General features: G+C 39.9%; 1 long non-coding RNA gene across 1 annotated transcript in view; it reads right to left on the bottom strand.

The window, feature by feature from the left end:
• Positions 1–17,663: 17,663 nt before the first annotated feature.
• Positions 17,664–24,801, bottom strand: part of LOC133487800 (uncharacterized) — a 38,079-nt gene continuing 30,941 nt past the window's right edge. The window contains exon 3 of the long non-coding RNA XR_009791452.1: positions 17,664–17,798. This is a non-coding gene — a long non-coding RNA (uncharacterized LOC133487800). The remainder of the gene's footprint in view (positions 17,799–24,801) is intronic.

Here is a 24,801-nt window from a genome sequence, read left to right as displayed (position 1 = left end):
ATCGCTTACCTTGGCGCAGATTAAAGTGTGCCTGTTGATTTTGGATGGATTGAGCTGTGATGTGGACAGCCGCATAGCTTCCATGAACCAGCTAAGAGGAGCATACCATTATTTTACGGGTAATACAAGTACATTGTTTACCTCATGACTTTTAATTTTGGAGGAATTGAGCATGACACGGACCGGTTCCCGGTTTGATGGTATGCCGCAGTTTTAAAAAGTCACAGTTTTAAAAAGGTTAAAACTTTCCATCAGCATTATGAGCTCAAATTCAAGGTAATGTTATTACTATAACTCTGTCCTGAAATGAGCGTTTGACACCAACTACGAGAGTTAGCATGTCTACATTTGGTGAAATAAATACCATAGACTCTCTACCGAGGCAGCTAACTAGCAAACTAGCCTAGCTAAAGTAGCTACTCGTTTTTTTTTTTTTAGAAAATTTCAATTATTTATTTTCGTTTCAAATTTACTAATTTACCCATTGAGCATGTTCAATTGAAAAAAAAAGTGCTATTTCCTCAAAGATGTCAAAATAATACATTTGAAAGAGTAATTGCAATTTTTGCTCACGGTTATCATAGTTTCAGAATCTGATACTGGCCCCTGCCTAGGTTGAGCAGACATTAGCTAGCTAACGACAACACATGATTATTTTACAGATAACACAAGTGTTGTACATTGTGGAGCAGACAAAATGTGTGCAACTGAGTACGCGGATAACAGCATAGTTTTATCCAGAGCCGTTAATTTATTTGGGTTAATTTTCTTATTTTTTTTTAATCCTTTCTGGATAATGCGTGTCACATCATTTAACCATAATTCTAATTTGAAAGAGCAAAAATATATCAAAAACTTGAATGGTGGACCTGTGTTGTGTGCTGCGCTGTGATTGGCCAGTCTGCATTTCAGGGCTGTGACTTAGCCATGTGTCAAATGGGACCCTTTGCCTATGTTTGGAATTTGGCTTTTAGTCATTATTTGCATGTCGTTCCTTTCAAGATAACTTTGCATGTCATGTAAATGTAATCCCCGCCTTTGACATGCAGCGGAATTAGCGTTGCTCTGGCTTATTTAACGTGGCTAATAATATTTCCCTTAAGCACGTTTGAGAGCGGAGAAAATTAATGGGTGCATTGTGGCTACTGCTGAGGACAGAGTGCCTGACATTGCATTTGTCACGTTACACTAAAGCAACGGCATGTAAAAGGAACACTAAGGTGTCACCAGGGGGAGAAAATCCTCCAAATTGCTCAGCTCTGAAACAATCTTCGGAATAAAAACGGAGTAGGCGACGTGCACGTCGACCCCTTTTTAATGAGAATTTGGTGTAATTGATGTCACAACGCGGCAAGATTGGGATCGTTTCTCCGTTTCCTCCCCTTTTGTTTGCTGCCATTTGAGCGCCCTCTGAACTTTGAGCAGTCATTTACACGCTCAATTCCGTTGCTAAACAAAAAGCACGGCCCTTCTTTATTCCCGGACGCCATCTTGTCACAAAAACCATTAACCGGTAGCGGTATTAAAAGCGGAGACAAGACGCAATTAGCCAAGAAATGACTCTGATCTCAGTGACATTTGGGAGAAATTGTAACGCGGCTTTGATTGACAGCCTAATCCAGAGAGTTTGACGGGCGCCGGTCCCCGCGTTCGCCCAAGCCGAGCGGCGGCGAGATAACGCCGAGCCAGCTGTGCCAGCCAGATAGCCACATCCGCCTATGATTCGTCACCGGGCAAATTCCTCCGGTTTTTAAATGATGATGAAAGTATCGACCATTAATGACAGGATCATCTTCCCTGCCTGAAATAAATGCTCTAATCCCTTTCCGCCAGGTCCATGAATTCCTAATATGACTTATATAAACTGGAGCAGTAAATCAGTGTTAGCTCAGTTGTGTTTGGAAAATTTGTACCGAGGCCCCTGTTTAAAATGCAAGACGGCCAACTGAAGATGTGTTCTCTTAAGCTGTATCATCCAATGAGTTATCGCTGCGGATAGATTAACTTCCTCGCTGCAATAAGAATTGCAAATAGGGGAGGAGGGGAGGAAAAGAGGTGGAATATTCCATTGCTTTTGTGAACCGGAACGTCGTGTGTTTGACTACAGAGTCGGCGAACGGTGATGATGAATGTCCCAACCTTTGGTGATTGCTTGACTTGAGTGACGAGTACATCATATTCATTGTTCTACAATGACATTAATAGCAGTCTTGGGGAGAAATAGAACAGCGGGCATTACATGATGTTTGTGTAGCATACAGTGGAACTGTCGCCATCTTAAAACCTTTATTAACCATAAAGGCGGTGCTTTAAAGGGGGCATATTAGGGAATATTGACTTTTTAATTACTTCTACAGTCAATCCCCGCAGTTTCACGTTTCAGCATTCTCAAATTTGCCCATATATATATATATATATATATATATATATATAAATGTAAAATTTCCTGTCTTCTCAGGCAGGGGTTCTTGAGTCTGTTTTTCTTTGTAGGTCGACTTGTGCTAGACATGCTTAGCAAATTCCACATTGCTAAGTGAAACTTGCTTTGTGGACTGAATTTTCAAAACGTCCACCATAAATCGAAGACTGCCTTTAATTTTAATCGGTTCTTCAGTTTCTAATAAATTTGGCACATTTTTCTTGTTGAGAAACAAAAGCTGCCTTGTGACATTTTAACAGTAGAAATAAATCCCATTCAGAAGACCAGAAGTTGCCAGGATGCAACAAACCTCACAAGGGGAACCTTACTCAATTGAATTTCCATTACTCTCTACAAGGCCTCATTGGTTTACGATGGCCCTAACATACGACTTTTCCAGTTTACTCACGGTGTGCAGTGAAATAGTTGGCACAGTGGTGTAAGAATACTGTATGTTATCATGAGGTTGTCATTATTGCCTACAATTGTTTTTCATTCAAATATTTACTGTAATTCTGACTTGACTACTGAGTTAGCATAGGTTAGTGATAGGCACGTACGTTGCTGGTGTACTGTCGTGAACAGAGGAGTCCTGTATAGGGATAGAGACCAAGCCCTGCCGCAAATATCAAAAATCTTACTGTAACAGAGCCCCCCACCCCTCCCACCACCCAAAAAAAGGGATTGTAAAGGACTACTTTTGTCTTAATGAAGTGCGTCAAATAACTTTTTGTATTTTTTTTCCCCTTGACACCAATGGTGGAGCCAAAGCAATACTGTGTGTCACTTTGGCCTGAGCACAAAAACAGCAAATAGGTGAAATTAATTTAATTATTAGTATTTTTTAATTCAATTAATTTAATTAATATAACCCCCCCAAAAAAACTAAAACAAAAAAAAAATCAGCAAACAGGTGAATTTACGAATGCTGAGCTATGAATATGCGGGTGATCTGTAAGAGTTCACAGAAATGATTGCTGCCAAGAAGTGAAATGAAAGAAGCCTATGTAACTTAATATTATTAACCATGAACGTTAGATTGAACAACGTTTTTCAAAATATTTTTTTCATTTCGCCATCCTTAGTCGCAATCCACAACTCTACACATGCAGTTAGATTTCAAAGTGACCTCAGTAAACATGAAACATCTCAAGTGGGTGGGAGAGACCTGTGACTGACACGATAATACCAAAGTGTCTGGCTGGCATAATAGCAGGAATTCCCAAATTTGCTTCCCCTCACAAGAGTGATTGTAGGCTTTTTTTTTTCTTTTTTTTTTAAAGAAGAGGTGACACAATGCCGCCTGGGCATAATGACTAGGGCTGAGTGGAAAGCAAAAGCGAGTAGCTGATGAATATTTCATAAATGTTGGCGGCACTTACCGGACACAAGGCCTGATTGATGGCGGAGTGGCTGTTAAGGCTTCGGACTTCACTGAAGGGGCCTCGGCCTGCTCTCATGTCAGCGCTCACTCGGAGTAGCGTCGTTAATCACAGAATAAAGATGTATTTAGCTGAAGAGCTCTTCATTAATGGCCCCGTCCTCAGACAAAAGTAGAGGCTTTAGTGTCGTCCAATTGACCTGCAGAGAAATACAGAGGTGGATTGGGAGATGTTATGGCGATGACGTACAGTGTATGGTCCTCTCACAATTTATGGCATTTTCTTCAACTCATACACAGAAAACCTGCACACATGTCCCACAAAACAACAAAGAGTGTATTCATTCAGTTTACCATGTATTGCAGGACGAGCAATGAAAAAACATGCTAGAAACACGTTAACACTCTGCAACACGTTTAATATTCTCAATATTTTTTATATGATATTTTTACTTGTATTAATTCCATAGTTTTAATCACTAAAATATGTTTTTGTTTTATTTTATATTTGTTTTATATTTCTTTATTTATTGCATATTACACTTTCTTTTACCATTTTAATCTCTGTTAAATTGTACTGCATCCATATTATTATTATTATTATTATTATTATTATCATCATCATCTTTATTATATATTCTCAATGGTTTAAACCTATATTTTTTCAAATTGTTTTTTACATTGGTTGAATCTTTTTTAAAGATTTTTTTAATTTAGTTTTTTAAATGTCTCAACAGCTTAACTCACAGGAGTGTTTTTTTTTTGCTTTATTTAATATTTGAATTTATATAATGGATTTTTATTTAGCGGCACGGTGGCCGACTGGTTAAAGTGGCAACCTCCCAGTTCTGAGGTGCGGGGTTCAATCCCCGTCCCCGCCTGTGTGGAGTTTGCATGTTCTCCCCGTGCCTGCGTGGGTTTTCTCTGGGCACTCCGGTTTCCTCCCACATCCCAAAAACATGCATTAATTGGAGACTCTAAATTGCCCATAGGCATGACTGTGAGTGTGAATGGTTGTTAGTTTTTATGTGCCCTGCGATTGGCTGGCAACCAGTTCAGGGTGTACCCCGCCTCCTGCCCGATGACAGCTGGGATAGCCTCCAGCACGCCCGCGACCCTAGTGAGGAGAAGCGGCTCAGAAAATGGATGGATGGATTTTTATTTACATTTATTGTTTAAAATTTGAATTACTGCAATCTATAATTTATTTTCATTTATTACAATTTGAATTTATATTTAACTATGATTTAAAACTACTGCAAGATTCTTATACCATTTTCTTCTATTAATAGTATTTTTTTTGTTCACACTCTTTTTCTGAGTCCTGCATTTGCATTTGTTGATATTATAGTCACCGTTCTGAATTGTTAATTATGGTCCGGCGGATATTTAAATTCAAGCGCCCCATACATAATGTTTTGCGAGCCCTGTGATGTACGAGCCTGTCTGTCCAGACGTAGAGAGTCAACCAACAACTCCGGTGTGGATGCACTTGTCCGACCCGCTTTAATTAAAGTGTGTGCATTTTTCTATTAGGCACCACTCCATTTGCAGACAAGCATCCATCACACATCTGCACGCTCTCTACAGGCCATCTAATGAATTGCGCAAACGTGATTTGTGGTGCTAATCCTTCACAGAAGAATGGATGGTAAGCGTGGTGCTCATTTCATCTTTTTATCTCCATTCATTCCCTCTTTGGAGGAACAGTTCCCCTTTAGGCATTGGTGTGTTATACTTGGCCATGAACATGATGTTGACCAAGGTTTTGCTGCTATTGCCATGTATTTCTAATGAAACCAAAGAATTAACAAGGACTCTTCCTCATGTTTCATAAGCTTTAGTGGCCTTTACCTGCTGTAATCTGCCAATTCTTCAGCTTTGCTATGAGCTGACTAATAACTTAAATCTCATTCAGAACATTAGGAAGCAGAATTTGAACAAGATTTGACTCTAAATGAGATATTATCAGCACTCAAGGTAGATGGATATTGCCATTAGGTCTTAAAACTGTCAAAGAGGATGTCATCAACCAGGTACCACCATCATGTTCAGAATTTATGTCTCTATTTCTTGAGACAATTTAGTTTACTTAATGTACATTCATAATTTAGGGTATGGCTTTTTTTTTTTTAATCGATAAAAAATGTTTGCAAAACTTATTAACACAGAAATCTGTTTTAGGGCTTCATATTTGATACCATGTTTAGCCGCTCTCACACAGAGATCCTCCAAAATCGGTGCAGTCTGTGCGTTTTACACAGAACCCAGCAAAGCTAAGATCATACACGCTTTCACAGAGCAACGGCACCCCGAAATCAGATGATGAGATGAGGTTACTGTCAGCGTCTGGTGTTACGTACAGTAAGAAACACAAAGTGAGCGTTGGGTGTTGAACTTGACACCATGTCCCAATAATCATCATCACTTTTCAGTATTACTTCGTTATGCTATGGTATACCTGTGGAAAATAGTCCTCGACACACTAGCTGCCCATTGATAGGAGGAACTGTGTTGTCAGCTGTTTAACTTCACATGCCTGAACTGTTATTCCACTAAACCCTTACACGTGGGTTACATCCTGGCTATGTTATGGATCTGATACCTGATGGAGAAAATGATCAGGTCAACTTTGTCCTCTTCTTTCGCTGTTACGGCCGAACTAAAAGTGAAAGAAAAGCACCATTTAAAAAAAAGTACTGTGGCAGGAGAATTATTCAAACCTGAGTGTCTGGTTGGGTGTTGAACATCACACCTCAGTCTATGGCATGGCGGGAAAACCCTTTACAGACGTCTACAGCTCTGATATGAGTTTCAAAGCCGTACATTTTCCAGATAGACTTTCATCCCCAAACTCCAAGGCAGCGCTGTTAATCCAGAAAGGCGACATGGAAAACACCCAAAAATATGACGCATAAAGCCTAGCTTCAACCACTGGCGAGGTCCGGTTCAGCTCAGTACACATTTTTGTGTGTTTCCATTGCAAAGGCTCCGAAAATATCCAATGTAAACTGACATAAACTGAAGACCACCTGAACACACACACATACACACAAGTACCTTGACTCACAAGTTTAATTTGTTCCGTGTCCGAAATCCAACTCAATTTACTTGTGTTTCAAAACAATATTCCCTATTGAAATGAATTGAAATGCCAATAATCTATCGTATTTGGGTACAATGGCACTCTGGTCTCAATCCGCAAGTACGCTGAGGTCTCCCGGGGGGGTGCTAACGGTGACAATGGACTTGATAGTGAAGCTTCCTGTATGAGCTCACCTGTGGCTCAGGAGACTAAGGTCAAGCCTGACATCCTCTCGCGGGCCAGCCTATACATGCCCGGTCGGCCCTCCTACGTCCCAAAGTCCATCCTGTCATCTGTGCGCTTCCACCACTGTCACTGAGTATAATGTCTGTGTATGTGTATGCGTGTAGGCGTGTGCGCGTGGAAGAACAAGAAGCAATTTGATTTGCTCCAGTGGCCTGTGAAGCTCGGCTGTGAGGCAGCACCTCTCTTTATTCCCCTAATGGCTTCTCTTTCTACCGCTTCTTCTTCTTCTTCTTCCCCAGACACCAGTTATGTGCACTCCTGTAAATATACATACGCACGACACGGCAGCAGGAGGGGGAACGCCAGGGATCGTCGGCCCCGTACAGATTGAAAGAGAGAAATGGAAACGAAAGGGAGTTGAAAGTGTGACCTTGGCAATGGGGTCTCTTGGCGCTTTCGCACTAGAACCTTTTTTCTGTTTTAATCTCACTCCTGTACATGTTCCCATTACTTCCAATATATTTTATTAGAACAAATGAAAGAGATGTGTATATTAAAACAAGGGTGGGCAAAGTATGGCCCGGGGCCACAGACTGCCAACTCCCTTCTTTAACACGGCCGAGGAGAGCATCATCAGTCCTGTTTGTTAGATTAATTTAGCCCAAAATTGATTCAATCAGAGCAAAGCGCATTTACATGTCGCATATTAATGAGAAATCCAGCCGTCTCAAATGCCAGGCAGAAAAAGCTAACTAGAATAGCTTGAAAAAGGACATTTTGGACATTTCCAACCTAAATTATCTTGCAAGCCCTATAAAAGGACATCAAAGATTATAAAAAGAAAATGTTTAAAACATTATGGAAGGGGACCTTTAAAATGAATTCCAAATGACCGGGCTATTCTGTCCGTTTTAAAAATCAGATGTGGCCCATGAGGACAAAGGTTTTCCCACCCCCGCATTGGAACATTTAACATTTCATTGTACAGGATTGCAACATAGTTGTTTCAGTTGCGTGTATTCAAATTAGTGGCAAACTACAGAAAAGTGTTTGTAATTAATCTTATAGTGATAAATATTGGAATCAGGCTCAATCACAGAGAGACCGCTTTTGTATATTCAATTATTGGGACATTCCTCGTAATGAAGCCAGGTTTTTTTTTTTTAATACCGGTACTAATTACTCAATTTTACAGATTGCAAATCCCAAATCAAAGACTTAATTTAACTCATACCGAGCACAGAACAAAAGTGAACCACTGCTGCACCCGACAGAGGAGGGTATTGAGGAGCAACACCGCACCTGTAAAGGTGGCTATTTTTTTTATTATAATTGTTCAAAAGCAACAGTAATACAGCTATAAAAATGTAAAGGAGCACATAGCTAGCCTTGTTAATTTAGCTGGCTAAGATTGCCAGCGCAATGGATAATACTTCGCCCTCAGCTTAGTGGTGTAATGTTAACATTGTGGTTAACAAGCTCAAACCAGGCTACCATTACTTCACAGCTAACACAAGACCATTACATTTCTTGACTTTTGAGGTATTCAACTGACGATGCAGATGACCGCATAGCAACATACCCAACATTATGTTATGAGGCTCCAAGTACAATGTTTACCTTGGAGCAGACAGAGGAGTGACTGTTCATTTTTGATGGATTCCACCCATCATGCAAACGGCCGCATAGCTTTTTCTGGTATTGAATTATTATTTGGTGGTTTTGGAAATTTCCTCCAACATGTGCGCAATGCACATCATTTAAGCCTAATTATCTTGAAAAGGGGGAGAGTATTACCAAAGACTTTTAAAAAAACAAAAAATAAAACATATCATTGAATGCAACTTCGTACAAGTTGAGCATTTAGCTGACTACTGCAGTACAAACGTTATTATACCAGTGTAGGTAGCATCTCTCCCCTCCATCTAAATGGTAGCCCTTGTGATCCAAACCATATAAGACGCGCCAGTGACAGAGAGACATGTAAATTGCATTGCACGGGACACGCAATTGGCAGCGTGTATAGAGAGCTAACAGCATGGGTCGTTCCTCAAAGCGCCCATGTATGACTCCTAGTTTAAACGGGTCGTGCCGCGCAGGTACAATTCAATCACACATGAAATGAGTTTGCTGCAAGTAAACTTTGAAAATGGTTTTCTTTGTCAATTCTGATGTGTGGGGTTCAAAGCGGGGCGGGTGGGGGTTTGAATGTGGTTGTGGGTCTTGCAATTGCAAAGGCAGGAGGGGGGGGGGGGGGTCTGGGTGAGGGGGTTAGTAGTAGGCTGGCGCTAATTTAAGAGGCTTAATAATGACCCCCCACTAGTCTCTGCAGGAAGCGCCTTCATTCGCCCATCACATCACACACGCATGGCATGACAAGGAATCGGGAGATGCATGTCATTTTTGACACAGCCTGGCACTTACTAGCTGCGGGGGGAAAACTTTCTCGCCGCACTACCTGCACGTTTCAAGCAGGGAAGAAAGGGATATGTCAAGGCTCACTGATTTCCTCGGATTTATATGTATAAATACTGTGTATATAAATACATCTCTCTCTCCCATCCTCCTCCCCACCTCCAAAAAAAATCAATGTACAATGTTCCTTTGAGAAATAAAAAAACAGTAATGAATATTCAAAGCAATCACGGCTACCTGTTTACTGTTGATACAGAGAAAATGCATGATTTTTTTATTGTTTACACACTCATCGTTATTTGAAAAACAGATGGGCCAAATAATAATCGATCGTTAAGAATTCTGCAGTACGGAATTCATTATTGATCCCCAGACGACGCTGGTATCGAAACAAGAGTTCAGAACATTCAGACATTATGCCATTGTGTAAAAAAAAAAAAAAAAAAACATTCATTGATTAATTCTTCATACAACATTTTGACAGAACAAATTTAGATCAATTCTTATACATGAATTGAACCTAAAAAAGTTAAAAAATTATATTTTTTACACATTATTGCAAATAAAAGACTAAATATTACATTATCAGCAATGTTACCATTAACGCGTTACAAAAGCAACACAATTACTGTAACGATTGCTTTTAGCTACGATGCAGTAACATAAATGTTGATAATAAACTCGTTAATAGTAATGGTGGCAACAAGATTGAAATGTATTGTTGTAAGCAAGTGTCTAAAACCAGCTGTGATTTCAGAGTCAGCATGCAGTACTCGTCCCTGCGTGACTTGGGTTCCTGTTTAAGTCCTGCCATCCTGCAGTGATTTTTGTTTGTACTTTTGTCTTTGGATATGCCAGTTTATTAAATAAGTCTACTATTTTTTTTTACATCTGTGAATTGTGCATTTGGGTCCTTTTTTGCATCGTTGTCACATAATGAGGATTTAAAATGATACAAAGTATGGTCTCTTAGCAACTAGTTTGTTGACCTATAATTTATTTGAATCGACACATCTTTAAAAAATAAAAAAAATCACGGTTTTTAAGTTGACTATCAAGGGATATTAAGACAGCCCAACAATCCGATCGGGGGGCTTTTTTCCCCTAACAAGAAAGCATGGGTGCTATTTAACACATTTAAGCAGTGTGATAGGGCGCGTCAGAAGTCACTAGTGAGCTCCAAACTGGCACAATGGCACTGACAAGCAGTAAAATGGTGACGGAGCATGACATGAACACGGATTTCAGGAACCAAATAGACACTTTGTAAACAAACGCTAGCAAATTAGACGCCTGTATTCGTATGGATTAGGTTCCAACAAATTATAAAATACAGTGGTACATCAAAGGTTAACTTTTAACACAAAATATCCCATTTAGACGAGTTGTGTTTGGAATGATTTGTTCCAAATTGTCACAGTCACAAACATAAATGTCCAGCGTTTCCCAGCTATTCGCTGGGGATAGGGACCGAGCCCTGCCGCGAAAATCTGCACGTAACTGACACCCGCCCAAAAAGAGGTTTACAATTGCCTGTAGATGCCACAAGATAGCAGCCAAATATTACTTTTCTATTAGACAGGGCTTTCTTCAGTGTAAATTAAGCTCCTCCCCCCACTTCAACATAGTTCCTTGACACCAAGACGGTGCCATAGTAATACTTTTATATTATACAGGGATTTGGCCTGAGCACAAATAAAGGGAATAAGTGAGGTTTTTCACCAAATAACAGAGGAAATATGTTATTAGCAAATCGCGACTGCGTGGGGGAATGCTGTCCATGTTTTAATTAGCATTGTAACATTATCATGAGTGACAAGCATAGCTAGCTAGATACTCAGTGCTCCAAAAATGGCAAGCAGGGTGAACTCAAATGCACAAAAAGACCAGTCAATGAAGATCCAAATCAAGTCCAAGTCCTTTGTTGACAAAAAGTTGTTCAACACCAGGTCTGGTGAGAGTCCTAAATAGGACTCAAAAAGACAAAGCAGAAACCTAACCTAAAACTAAAAAAAAAAAAAACATTTTAAATTAAAAAAACAATTTAAAACAAAAACAGTTAAAACATCGGCTGGCAATTATGTCCAACTATAATGGCACTAAAATACTCAGTAAGCTGGAGTTTTTTTGCATTTAATATGTCCGGTCACAGTCTGATATTTTTCTACTCTTCTGATCTCCTTCTCCGCTTACCTCCATCCTCCTGTGAGAAAAAGTGCCCCAAAACAAAAAAGAAAGTAAAACACACACGCAGGGTTAGTCCTTTGATACAGGCTAAAATTAGGTCTAGTGAATTGTGGCGACATTACATGAATTTGTACAAAATGTACAACATATTTTTCTTAAAAGTTGAAATTATCTACATTTTGATGACAAACGACAAACATTTGGCCAGTCGGCAGCTAGCTAGCTAGCTAGCAAGCATAAGAAGCTAACCTAGCAGTCTACATTTTCACTCAGTGCTCCAAACCCAAAGCCTTTTGTTCACAAAAAGTTCATCAATACTGCTTCTGTTTGAGAGTCCTATCAAGCAAATGGGAATGTGAAGGAAGTAGAAACCTAGCAAATGAACAACTACTTGGAAAATGCCAGATTTATTTTGTCTTAATGTCCGGCAATTTTATCTTTGATGCTGGCTGCAATGAGGTGTAGTGAGATACTCTGACATGAGCCATTATATCCAGATTTTGGCATATTTTAAGAGGTGTGACTCAGGAGGTTTCACTGTAATTTAATATGCTTTACCATAAACGAATGTGATACTTTGATTCCATGACCAAAGTTAGCAGCTCATACTTAAATAAAGCTGGTTCCTCTTTTGGGGTAAACCTCAGTTCCTGGGGTGCACAGCCAGAAATAGTAAAAGCGGGCCCTTTACATCACCTCTTGATGCGACATTCCCCATAATGAAAGTGGCACAGTGTGTCCGCACCTCACTGCTTGCCCTGAGAATCTCCCCTCGTCTATCTCCCTTTCTATAGTCTTCCCATCTTGAAATCATGTAGAATCACGCGTTTCATTCGAGCCTCTATTGCGTCCAGTCAATTACATGTCAGCACGTTTAAAGCCCCCACCCCTCCACCCGCCAAAATGGGATTCTAAAGCGTGTCATCGCAGTTGACTGTCAGGAGAGGCATGTCTGGGTGATTTCATTTGAATGTTCAGGTTTCAGTTCAGCGGGAGGGCTTTCTCAAAAGGTGCTGGTTTGGAATGGTTTTGGGGGGCTCAGTGTGGAAATGTGAGTGGGCGATAATAGCTTACGGATGAAAGCCAAAAGGAATTCTCCGGATGGTTTTAGTTAGACCTTCCTGTTGGCTTATTTTGTCATAAAACATACAACTGCCTTCACCACTGAACATCTAAAAACAGTAACAAATGAGACAATTTTAAGGATTTTTTTCCTATTTCACTCAAACTATTGTGCATGGACTTGACTGATTGTCTGATTTATTCCAATTAAAATGTAGGTGCAAACAATACCATTTTAGGAAATACAATGTCAATATCGAATTTTTTTAGAATCGTTTCCCCTGTTTATTATTGGTCGAATAATCAAATAATAATCCTGCCAGCCCACCACTATTTTTGTGTATTTATTTTATTTTATTTATTATTAGTATTAATACTTACATGCATTGTATTCCCATTTATGAGGGATGGACTTCAATCCTTAAACTGCATATGCTGGTACTACTGAGTGTATGGTATAGCTTTACGATACAGAATTTGAGACAGCTATGCTAAACGTTCAGCAATCGTGATTAGCATTAGCGTGCTAGCAGTTACCAGTTTAGGTCAAAAAAACGCTATGTCCCATTCAGCGCACTCATAAGTATAGTTATTCGATTTTTTTTTCCCAGCCCTAAAATACAGAATCATGTTTATCATCCCAATGATTGTACAGCAGCCTATCTGGCCTTCCAAGTTACCCCTATTTCCACAAATACATCACATTCCACATGTTAGATGCTGTTAGATCTCCTTTACAACTTAAATTCCTCTGGGAGAATGTTAAGGTCCTGCTATTTTGGTTAGCAACAGAGTTCAAATGTGGTCAGCAGGTAATCTTTGAATGTCTGTGTGAATAATAGCGTCTGTGTACACAAATGACAGTCACCGCCCTTTTTTATGGCAAAAGAGAGGTGTTCATATGTCTTAAGTATTGAGACAACCACTGAATTAATGGTTGGACAATGGTGCCTTACAAACCACATAATGCTATTTTACGATTTGATATTTAAAAAGCCCTCTAATCGAAAGTACAAGTATTTTGTTTTGTTTTTTAGCAACCTCTCGGGGTGGATGTTTTTGAATTTGTGGATTACACTTGGAATCCAGTCCAGAAACTTTACACAAACTCTGTAATCCTAAAAAGGGAAGCACGGCTCCTTTTTTCCTAATCAGGAGCTGAATAGACAAACAATAATAATAAAGCATTTCCGCAAATGAAACAGACCAGGACGTACAGTACGTGGAGGGTTTACCCCCTGTAAGCCAGGCGCTTTAACCTCGTCTCGGTTTGTTTTGAGGAGGCTTGCTTTTTAACCGCCTGCTATTGTTACTGTTTTTAATCCCAGAGAAGCAAATGTATTTGAATGTTTCATGGATTAAAGAAAACAGTGATTTTCCACTTCAAACACATTTCGAGTGATAAAACAACTGCAGCTCCGAACGAGGTTTCATTGCCCTTGTTCCCTATGCGCCCAATGTTTCATTTATCTCCTCCTGTTCTGGAACGTACATTGTCTTTTTAGGTTGTGTCTTTGTGAAGACTATTTGAAGGTACTGTTTACCTCCTAAAAAACTTTTTCCTTCTGCTAACTTTGTTCGAGCGGCCGAGGCTTCCCAACTGTCAAATGAATCCAGACGACGACGCTTCCGCTATTTTCTGTGATTTTGATCCGGACCGAAAAATTGACACGTAACAAGAGCCTTCATTCCATAATTCGTGCATCTTGTTTTGAAGTAAATCCATTCATCCAAACATTCGGGCGTTTCCAATCACAACTCGTTCCCCCCAAACCCTGCAAAACTCACGACCAATAGAAATCGAAGCAGAAATGGGCTTGATTCATGCAGTTCCCTTTTAAGAGACAACACATTGGAGGGACTCTGTCCAAATAAAATAATACTTTAGACTCACTGAGGTTTATGGATGGTTAAGGCCAAGTGGTTTCTTCGTAAGAAGTCCACACGACGAGGGAAAACTAAAGAAGGCTACAAGGTTTGTCTTAGCTTCCTTATTTGGTTGGACCTCCAAAGAGTTGTTTACAAAAAGCAACGTCACGTCATGCATATATACTGGCTAGCTGTGTAAACTAGGGATGTGCTTTTGAAAAAGTGAATTTGATCCACTGTGAGGAAAATTCATTGTTCCATAATTTTTGTAAATGGGATTGGAGAATATCACTAAATGTTCTGAACTACTGTTTCCACAGTAGTGCTGTATTGAGCAGAAGAAGCTGCACCACAGCAGATTTTGGTGTGGATGTAGCTCAACTTTCCATAGCTGGGCTTTCTGTTGTTCTCGCTTCAACCCCAAACAAGACTGGATCAAAAGTGCCTCTGCTGGTTGCAGTCATGAAGGTAAAAATATCCATCCATCCATCCATTTTCTGAACCGCTTCTCCTCACTAGGGTCTCGGGCGTGCTGGAGCCTATCCCAGCTGTCATCGGGCAGGAGGCGGGGTACACCCTGAACTGGTTGCCAGCCAATCGCAGGGCACATACAAACAAACAACCATCCGTACTCACATTCACACCTACGGGCAATTTAGAGTCTCCAATTAATGCATGTTTTTGGGATGTGGGAGGAAACCGGAGTGCCCGGAGAAAACCCACGCAGGCACGGGGAGAACATGCAACCTCCACACAGGCGGGGCCGGGGATTGAACCCGGGTCCTCAGAACTGTGAGGCTGACGCGCTAACCAGTTGGCCACCGTGCCGCCACAGGTAAAAATATACTTTTTAATAATTAAGGTGAATGCATAATCAAATTAGCACAGTTCAAAAGTGGTTACAGATCTGCCTCACAGTTCTGAGGTTTGGATTTCAAATTTTCTCTGGGTACTCCGGCTTCCTCCAAAAAAAAAAAAAAAACTTAAAATTGTAAAGGAGCACATAGCTAGCCTTGTTAATTTAGTAGTAAGTATTCTATTTGTGTATTTTTCATCTAATATTTGTCAATTTTTTTTATTACTTTCTAATAAAGCAACTAGACTATATTTACTTGAGTTCAATTTGCCATTTGATTAAAAAAAAAACTTGAGCATCTTTCTCATTACACTCGATGAATACCAACATTGGTATCAATACAATCGATATTCACATTGATCCACCTGCCGCTAATGTATGTTATGTACAGATATCGAAGAAAAACTGCCACATTTTGATAGTCAAGCCTCTTCCATCCCCGCCAACGCAGCAGCCACCATCAAGGACCAGGGGCCTTTTAATTGGCCTACTTCGTAAGTGTAATTTTTTTTAAATTGCTTAGAGACACTCTGCTGTCTTAAAGAAATCATTGCCGATGTAATAATATCTGTAATTGTGCGCCACGCTTCAGGGACACTACAAAAGCCTCGGATCAATGGAGGGAAAGCAGGCAAACGCTGGTAGGGGTTAATTCTTTCCCTTTCTCTAAGTTAATGACAGGGAAGCAAAGCTTGGCTCGTGACACGGAGGCGCAACTCGCGGTTCCTATTGTCTTGCTGGCACCTAATTGGGCCAAATGCAGTTACCCCCCACCTCCCCCCACCCCATCGGAGGCTGTCAAGGTGGTGATTAATGAAGCCTCCAGTCATGTAACCTGATAAAAAGAAACAAAGGGAGGGAGGGGGGGGCAGATATCAGGCTGATGCCTTCTAAATCCTGTGCTGCCTGTTTTCAATTCTTTGGAACTTATTTCTCTAAATAGGTGAAGATTTTATTACGGCACTGTCAATTGAAAAGGGGAGGTTTGTGATATTATTCAATTCTAGGGAAACTTTGCGTTCCAGTGTAGCAAGAGTCAGAGATGATCACCGGTAGAAGCTTTTACCGGTTTTATTGCATTAGGTTTCTACTTCGGTTTTTGTTCCACTTCCCGGTTGGCCCAAGCTATTCACTGACTTTTTGTGAACAAAGGACTTTTGATTCAGACATTCTGTGACATGTGTCCCACAATTGAGTCCATCAAATTTACAAGAAGAAACACTAAGTTAAGATGTAGCCTATTGCGTTAGCTTCTCCGGCTAGCTGCCGTATGTTCGTCACTTGTTGTGATCTATCAGAAGAGAGATGCGTTCACAGACAAGTCTTACGAGCATTTCAGTATGTTAAAATACGAGTTGTGTAAAAATAAATACTAAAATAACATACTTATTTTGTGTGACTACAGCAATCCTCCATGACACCGAGCCCACCTGCGAAATAGTTAAAATCTACAAGTAACTAATGCTAAAAGCTAACTAAAAAAGTTTATAATTGCCTATAGATGCCACCAGATGGGGCCACAGCCTTGGATTTTTCCAAAAGAACACAAAAACAACACAAATACACATTTTTCAGCAGATAACGGAGAACGGGTTCCAGAAAAAAAATCTGTAAATAGGTGAATAGGAAATATATAATACTGTTCTGACTGCTAGCATGACATCCATCATCTCTATCACTTGTACTCAATGGGGTCGTGGAGCGTATCCCAGATGACTATGGGCATGAGGCAAAGTACAGCCAATCATACAGAGACAGACCCACAAACTATTACCACGCACTCTCACACCTATGGAAAATTTAGAATCTTCAACTAACCTAAAAAGCATGTTAGTGGGATGTGAAAGGAAGCCAGAGTACCTGGAGAAACCCCATGCAAGCAGCAGGAGAACTTGCAAACACCATACAAAGATGCACCATAGGCGATCCAAACCAGATCTCCTGCACTGTAAAATAAACATGCTAACCACCATACACTATTGTAGAAGGAGTCAAGTCGTTGCGCATAGTCGTAGGTCCACGCACTTTGAACCCTATCTTTAAAAATTACACTTCAAACACCTTACAGTCCATGTCTGGCTTGCAGTTTGGATTTTTCTGCCTTTTTTCCTCTCTGTCCTCCAGAGACATGTGTCAGGAACCTAGGAGCGAGAGGTGACAGGTATTAGCCTCCAAGGATTCGTCATGGCTTTTGACTAATGACCTCATTAAGCCGTGCTTCAATACTTTCCATTGTCTCGACCAAGTCGAGGACACTCATCCGCGGTGACCCGGGCCAACTGAGCGCGGATTGTCACGTCGCAGCGGTGGTTGGACAGGAGGGAGGGAAATCGATCCTCTGTAAATATATTAGATGCAATTACAACCTGCTGGACTTTGCCTAACATGTTTATGGAAGCATTAGGCAAACTCTTCCTTTATCATCCACCCCGGGGCCATCGGGACAATGACATGGAGTTTTCACATGTGTGTGGTGGTAGGTTTATTGGGAACACAAAAAAGAACACAAGGGAAGGGAGGTTGGTTTGTCATCTAAGTTTAGACTGTAAACAGAACAAAGTGGTTTTAATTGGTTTTATTTGCCTGGTGTCAACATGTGTGCTTTTTCGTGGACCAATAGGAAATCAAGTTTGAAGAGCACAGCGAAACCTCCCACATCCAACATAATCCATTCTATGACGCTGGTTGACTTCTAAAATTGTTGTAATTTCAAACAAATGTTGCCCGTAGGAAATAATGTAAACTGAATCAATCAAATTGTTGCATCATAAAAAACATCATTAGCTATGCAGGCAATTGTGTAAGCCATATTTAAACTGTGAACACTTAAAAACACCAATAGTGACTAATACAAAAACGTCTTGTGGCATCTAGAAGCAATTACAAACCCTTTTGGGTTTGTAATTTAGCAGATTTTTTCAATTTCTGACAGGATTGGGTCCCAATACTCCGCAAATAGCAAAGGTTCCCTACAATTGTTTGCTGTTACTTGGAAGGAAAGCGCTTTTCAAAATCAACCTCGAATGATGAGCCACATGCTGCTTCACCATGCCTAAAGACAAGGACAATATCATCTGATCACAGCTTGTTCTGGTAAATTCCCATCACAGTTGTCAGACAAGCATGAAGGGAAATTAACCAGTGTAACTGAATAAAAATGAAATAAAGTAAAACTACTCGTGTAATTGTATTCTTCTGTGGTGACAGTACAAAAAAAACAAAAAACAGTAAAACAAAGAGTAAAACAAAGAGTAGATCTTTTAGATTCTCCCTGAACTGAAGTCTCACGAGACCTTGATGGTTTTCTTTGAAAATTTGACACATTTTATACTTATTCCCGTCCTGCCTATAATGTAACCCATTTTTAAAATATTACTCAATTTGTGATTCTATATCTGCACTAATAAGCATTTCTGTTGCATCAGCAGCTGAAATATTTTTCTGTTACTTCCACCGAATGATTAATGTTTGTTTTCACCTATCTCCGTTTTGCCGCGTGTTACGTGGGCGCCATAATTCCTTAATGAAATATGCCCAATTACCATAGCGCATATAAATGATAATTGTGGAACAATGTAATGTCAATAGCCCACTGATTAATCCCTCCAAAGGCGGCCAAACGGCAGGCAAAGTAACTCAGTAAGCGATAAGCAATTTTCATTTGTTCTTAATTACAAAGAGGGCCCATTTTGCCGCCGACTTGATGAGATTCCCAAACCCACTTTGCCAGCCAGGGCTTATATGTATTTATAAATGAGTCTCTCTTTTTTTCCCCCTCATGCTCATCCTCACTCTCTCTGGCTCTATTCGAGGCATTCATGTTTAATTTCTCACAAGAGGGCATGTGTGCTTACTGTAAGCATATGAGGTGCTTCACGACTCAGTTTAGCCTAAACAACCAGGGCTAAATAACATTTAGCTACTTGTCCTAATTGGAAAGAATGTGTGTTTGGGGCTCCCTACATTGGTCTACAAGTGTAAGGATGCACATGAACACAGCCACGTTCATTTGTGTAGAACGCCCAAGAGTTGTACCATATGGACTTTCATGCAAATATACGGGAAATACACACGTCTTGGGTTGTACACAACTCAAAACAATTGAGACATAAAAGCAAGTACAGGGTACCTTCACTGTATCGCGGTCCAACTATTGCGGACTCAGTGCATTGAGGATTTCTTTTCATTTATAATTTGCCATATCGCTGGATGTTGAGTAAGGGGAAATGTATTTGAAAATCCTATCAAATCAGAGCTGATTATGTTTGACTTTAGAGGTTCTTCTGTATTAGGTAAATATTTTTTCTTTGGCTTTTGGAGCTCGTAGAGTATGAAAGAGTCTTTTGCCCACAAGAATTTATGGAATTTCCTTTGGGATTAATGAAGAATCAATTGAACCATTGGTAGGCATGGGTTCAATAAACATCTTTATTTGGTGGTTCAGACCCAAAATGGTGTCACCTTTTCTTGCTGTAAGCAAACTGCACCATGGAGAAGACAATTCTTGTACTTATCTCCACTTCGTCACACTGCTTGCTCCTGAATGGTCACCTCGCAAGAGATTAACCCTTTCATTAAAAAAAAAAAACTGACCGGGGTCAACCTACTTGCCTGGCTCTGCGGTGGCTGCACCTTGCTTTGATCTATCAGCTATGGAGACATTATTAGCAAACGCTTAAGTCGGCCCATGTGATTGTTTTTTTTTTTGTAAATTTGCAGAAATTATTCATAATCCTATTACGTGGTTGAGGGGGTAATCCCGGCATAAAATATATGAGGCCTTTGTTATCGAGGCATCGGAACTGGGTTCACTGGAGTTGTGGGAAAAAGACAGTTGGGCGTAATCCTCTCAAACATGGTCCAATATCTTTGGAAAACGATCTCTTGCACTACTTATATTAAATGCTGTCTGTATTCATCTATCTCTGCACCAGAAAAGTACCAGAACAGGCTTGGTCTTTAGAGATGGTGAAGCAGTATGTTGCTCAGGTTGTTTTGAAAGGCCCCACTCTCTACATCTGTGTTGCATTGAGCCAATTTGTGGCACGTATGAACTGATTTTCCAGCCCAGGGACATTAAGACTCCATTGGAGAAGCAAAACTGACTATTGTCATCTTGGTACAGGCATCATTTTTGCTACAACTCTTTAGATTGTGCAGGATGTCATAATGTTGTGGCAGGTCGGTGTATTTTGGGTACCGGGGATGAACCACATGTCTACTTTGTGGGTCTGGAGTTGAAAAAGTTTGGGAAAACCCCAGGCTAGTGTATTGCAATACAACTGGGGGGCGAAGAGGAGAAATCACAATTTTTACACCTCCCATCTCCCTTTCAGTGGCCAGTACTTTGCAGAACAGAAGTCAATGTCTCAGCCCAAATTTCGTGTGACAACGCGTAGCAGCCTGTGCTATTTTGGTCTCTTTGTGGTGCCAATCTCCTATCTCTGCCGTGACATTTTTTTTCCCGGAAAGAAAGAGTAGATTTCCTAGAGACTCTGCCCTTTTGCAACTTCCACAATGTACTCTGGCGCATAGAAGTAAGGACCCTCCCCTCACCGCTTTTAATACTCACTGCAGTGTCCAGAGAAAGGGGGAAATTAAGACAGCGTATCAGGCTAAGAGGCTGATCTGAAAAGACCTTATGTAGATGCTTAATTCCCCATTTTCACATTCCACAAGAAAAAAATAAATAAAAATAGGTGGGAAAATGTAGTCCTCTCTAACAAAACTGTAAACAAGGACAACAAATCAAAACAAAGAAATAGATAGGGTATAAATGTTGCACAAAAGTCATATCACCGCAACTCACTAGACTTCATTACAGCCAATATCAAAGGATTAACACAGCATGTATGCTTTTTGAGACACTTTTTTTCTGAAAGAAGGACATTGGTGAGAGGAACAATATTCATGGTGTGAGGACCATTTTGGTTAGTTTATTATGATTTTATTTATAATATTTTTGTAATTTGTATTCATTTTAGTTTTTATTACAACATTTGGGGGGGGGGGGGGGGGGGGGGGGTATTAATATATTCCGGCATGTGGCTGCAAAAAAAAAAAAAAAACATATTTTAGTCATCTTGGATGCCAGCCACGCAAAACCCACTCTGGGAGTGTAACAAAATATTAGCAAGTGCCACCAGTGTGTCCGATAGGAAGTAATCTAGTTCATCATGACAGGACGCACAAAAATCTATGGAGAACTGTCAAACACACAGGTAGTCGACCATTTTGGTTTGAAGGTGCCATTTTTCAGGGTTGTCCTCAAGCAAACAAAATTGAATCACTCGGCATCAGTGCGTCTGATTTTATGAAATCTGGCACACATGTTCGTCACGACAGGACACACAAGAATCAATAGGACCTACGGAGTGTTGTTAGAAGCACAGGTACACCGCAAAAACTGGGCTTATAAAAATAAAAATGTAACAAAATGAGGACTATATTTCTTAAATGACCTATGGTATCTAGATGGTCCATATATACATACAATGTATTGCTATCATATACCATTGTACTTTCACATGAACACAACTGCACCCCAAAATTATCTTCAATCACCAATTTAGTTTGCTGAAGAATCACTTATTTATGTGGGTGTGATCGATTAAAATGTTTCAAACATAGCGGCGGGCGCCAGATGTCCTTATCACGAGCTCTGCTCAAGCCAAGTTATCATATCCCGTTGCACTCTTATATGAACACACTAGCAACTCAAAATTATGTTTAATTACTAATTTAAATGCTACAAAATCGCCAATTTATTCCGGTGTCGTCGATAAAAATGGTAGTCAACACGGCAGCGGGTGCCAGGCATCCTCATCACAAGCGTCGCTCAAGCCAAGCTATCATATACCATTAGACTCCCGGGAATATAACAGCACCTCAAAATTTATGTTCAATCGCAAATTTAATATGCTTAAAAATTTCAAATGTTTTAGGGTGTCTTTGATTAAAATGGTTTGGACACGGCCAGCCAGCTGTGCCCATCCAAGTCGGCCGCAGTCACACGACGTTATCACAATACAAAAAGCCTTTAAAAGCAAATGCCTGCGTCACATCATCTATCCAAACTCTTTTCTAAGCTCTTAAGGCATTAGTGATGCAATCAATACAACACTGAGCTGGCGAAACGTTGTGTATAGGTGGAGGTGAATCTGCAAGCACTTACCTCATGCCATTTTTTTTCAATTTTAACAAAACAAGCCTCCTAAAATGTATTTCTATCACTTTTTTTACTCGTTATTGTCTAAAAAAAAATTCTCCAGACTTTCAATATAGGCAAAGATTACACAGCAGAAACATTAGTAGTTCAATGAGGAAATGTCTCACCTTCTGCACCTGACGTGACAGGCTGATGTGTTGTTTTCAACCACAATCTGAGCGAGCCACAATCTGGCTGAAAATCAGACATCATAAAACAAGCCTGAGTACTACTGAGTCTATTTTGGGGGGATTTTTTTTCTGCAGACATCATTTTAAAAGCCAGAACTATGGAATAAGTGCCAATGTTCACAGCATTATAGAAGTCCTTTAATTTGAGCAAAATATCTGCCAATAAAACAGTAGCACAAAATTTTATTTAGGTTTAAAAGGTTTAAAAAAAAAAACTAGTGTAATTATACTATACTTACACCTACATAATTATGTATTTCTTATTTTAAGCTAAATTCACTCAAAACCAGTAATAAAGTCTCAATAACAAGTTTATGATTAAGGAAAAAAGTAGTTTGGATTTAATTTTGTTTTAATATATTCTGTAACTTTTCTTTCACTAGTATGACAGTTTTTAAATCTTACCAAAACATTGCCTGTACAGTTAAAGGTTTTATGATGGCGACAGGGCATTCACAATGTACTTCCACTTCACATTAATTTGCTGCAGTATCGCTTTTGGATTGTGCTTTTATTCTAAATAATGCAGCTCTAATTGGCCCGTGTTGTGCCGTTAATTTCCATAAAGAGCCCAGGAGACTGTCACCTCGGAACGGGAGGGACGAGGTGCTGCAGTTGGAGTCGTACACGTCAATGCGGTCGTTAATCAGGGAAAACGCACTTTCGCCTGCTTCTCCAAAAGGACAGAGGTCGAGGAGGCGGGGCCAACGCCATAGTCACACTATAATGAGTGTAAATTGCGGCGGGGGGGGGGGGGGGGGGGGAAGCAGGAAATGCAGCAAAAACCCGAGGCTATGTCCAACGGGAATAATGAAGGACCTAGTGTCTCTTTGTGTACACCCAATCTTTTTTTTAAACCAGGGGGAAAGTAATTAGCGAGAAGGTCTGCTTCTTGTTCTTGTTCACTCTTGTGTGAAGCCAGACACTCTCATAATGTAAATATTAGCATCAAAGCATACAGTTCTGGACCTTTTCTTTTTCTTTTTTTTAATCACACATCTATTTTCATTGTGTTTTGGCCTTTTATTTCATCCAGGGTGGAGACTTTCTCGAACAGCAGTGCGTTTTTGGGATTGTCTACTTTGAATGTATCAATTTTTTCATGATTACAGTGAACCCTTGCTATTTGCGGGGATAGGGACTGACCCCTGCTGCAAATAGCAAAAATAAATAAATAAAAATCAAAGAATAATTTATGCCAAACCCCCCCTACATACATGCATATGAATGCCACAAGATGGCAGCAAAGCACTTTAAAAATGGAGCAGCAAAAGCACTAGTCCCATGCATCCAGAATGTACACAATCATGGACCCATGTTACATTAGCAACTGTACAGCATCCAGTAGTTTAATTATTCAGCACAAACAACATTCACATTAGGCTCATCAGTAGTATTATGCAGCATACTAGCCTCACACACACAAACTGACATGACACCAGACATGACACGTTTTGGCTAACTCTGGTAATGTTTGTTCCGACATTCAAAAATGGCTGACATGAGAGAAAAACTTTCAGGTTAAACTTTCAGGATACACTAAATGAATAATTTTCATTCAATTAAAAATATTAAATGTGATGGATTACTTCTTTTTTTTAAGTTATGCCGTGTTTGTTTTTTCAGTATAGCTATGTGAATTAATAAACATCAACAATGTCTTTTTTTAAACACAAAATGTCACGACAGAGCCACCAAAGAGGAAATGTTTAGGCTTTGTTTCGTCTTATTTTTTATTTTTTATTTATACTGTACTATTTTTAGACAAACTCCATTATGGAAGCGAAGCAGCTAAAGTAAACCCTTTTCCAGGTTTAAACAAGCCACCTTTAAATGGGACATTTAAGGATTTCATGTCATTTTTTAAGGGTAATTAAACCCTTCCTTTCAGAAAATCTAATTAAATAATTTTTGAGTATCCCTAAACTACCCCTGGAAACGTT

This window comes from Phyllopteryx taeniolatus, chromosome 13 (genome assembly GCF_024500385.1).
Source record: "Phyllopteryx taeniolatus isolate TA_2022b chromosome 13, UOR_Ptae_1.2, whole genome shotgun sequence".
Classification (NCBI taxonomy): Eukaryota; Metazoa; Chordata; class Actinopteri; order Syngnathiformes; family Syngnathidae; genus Phyllopteryx; species Phyllopteryx taeniolatus.
This window is presented reverse-complemented; position numbering and strand designations above follow the sequence as displayed.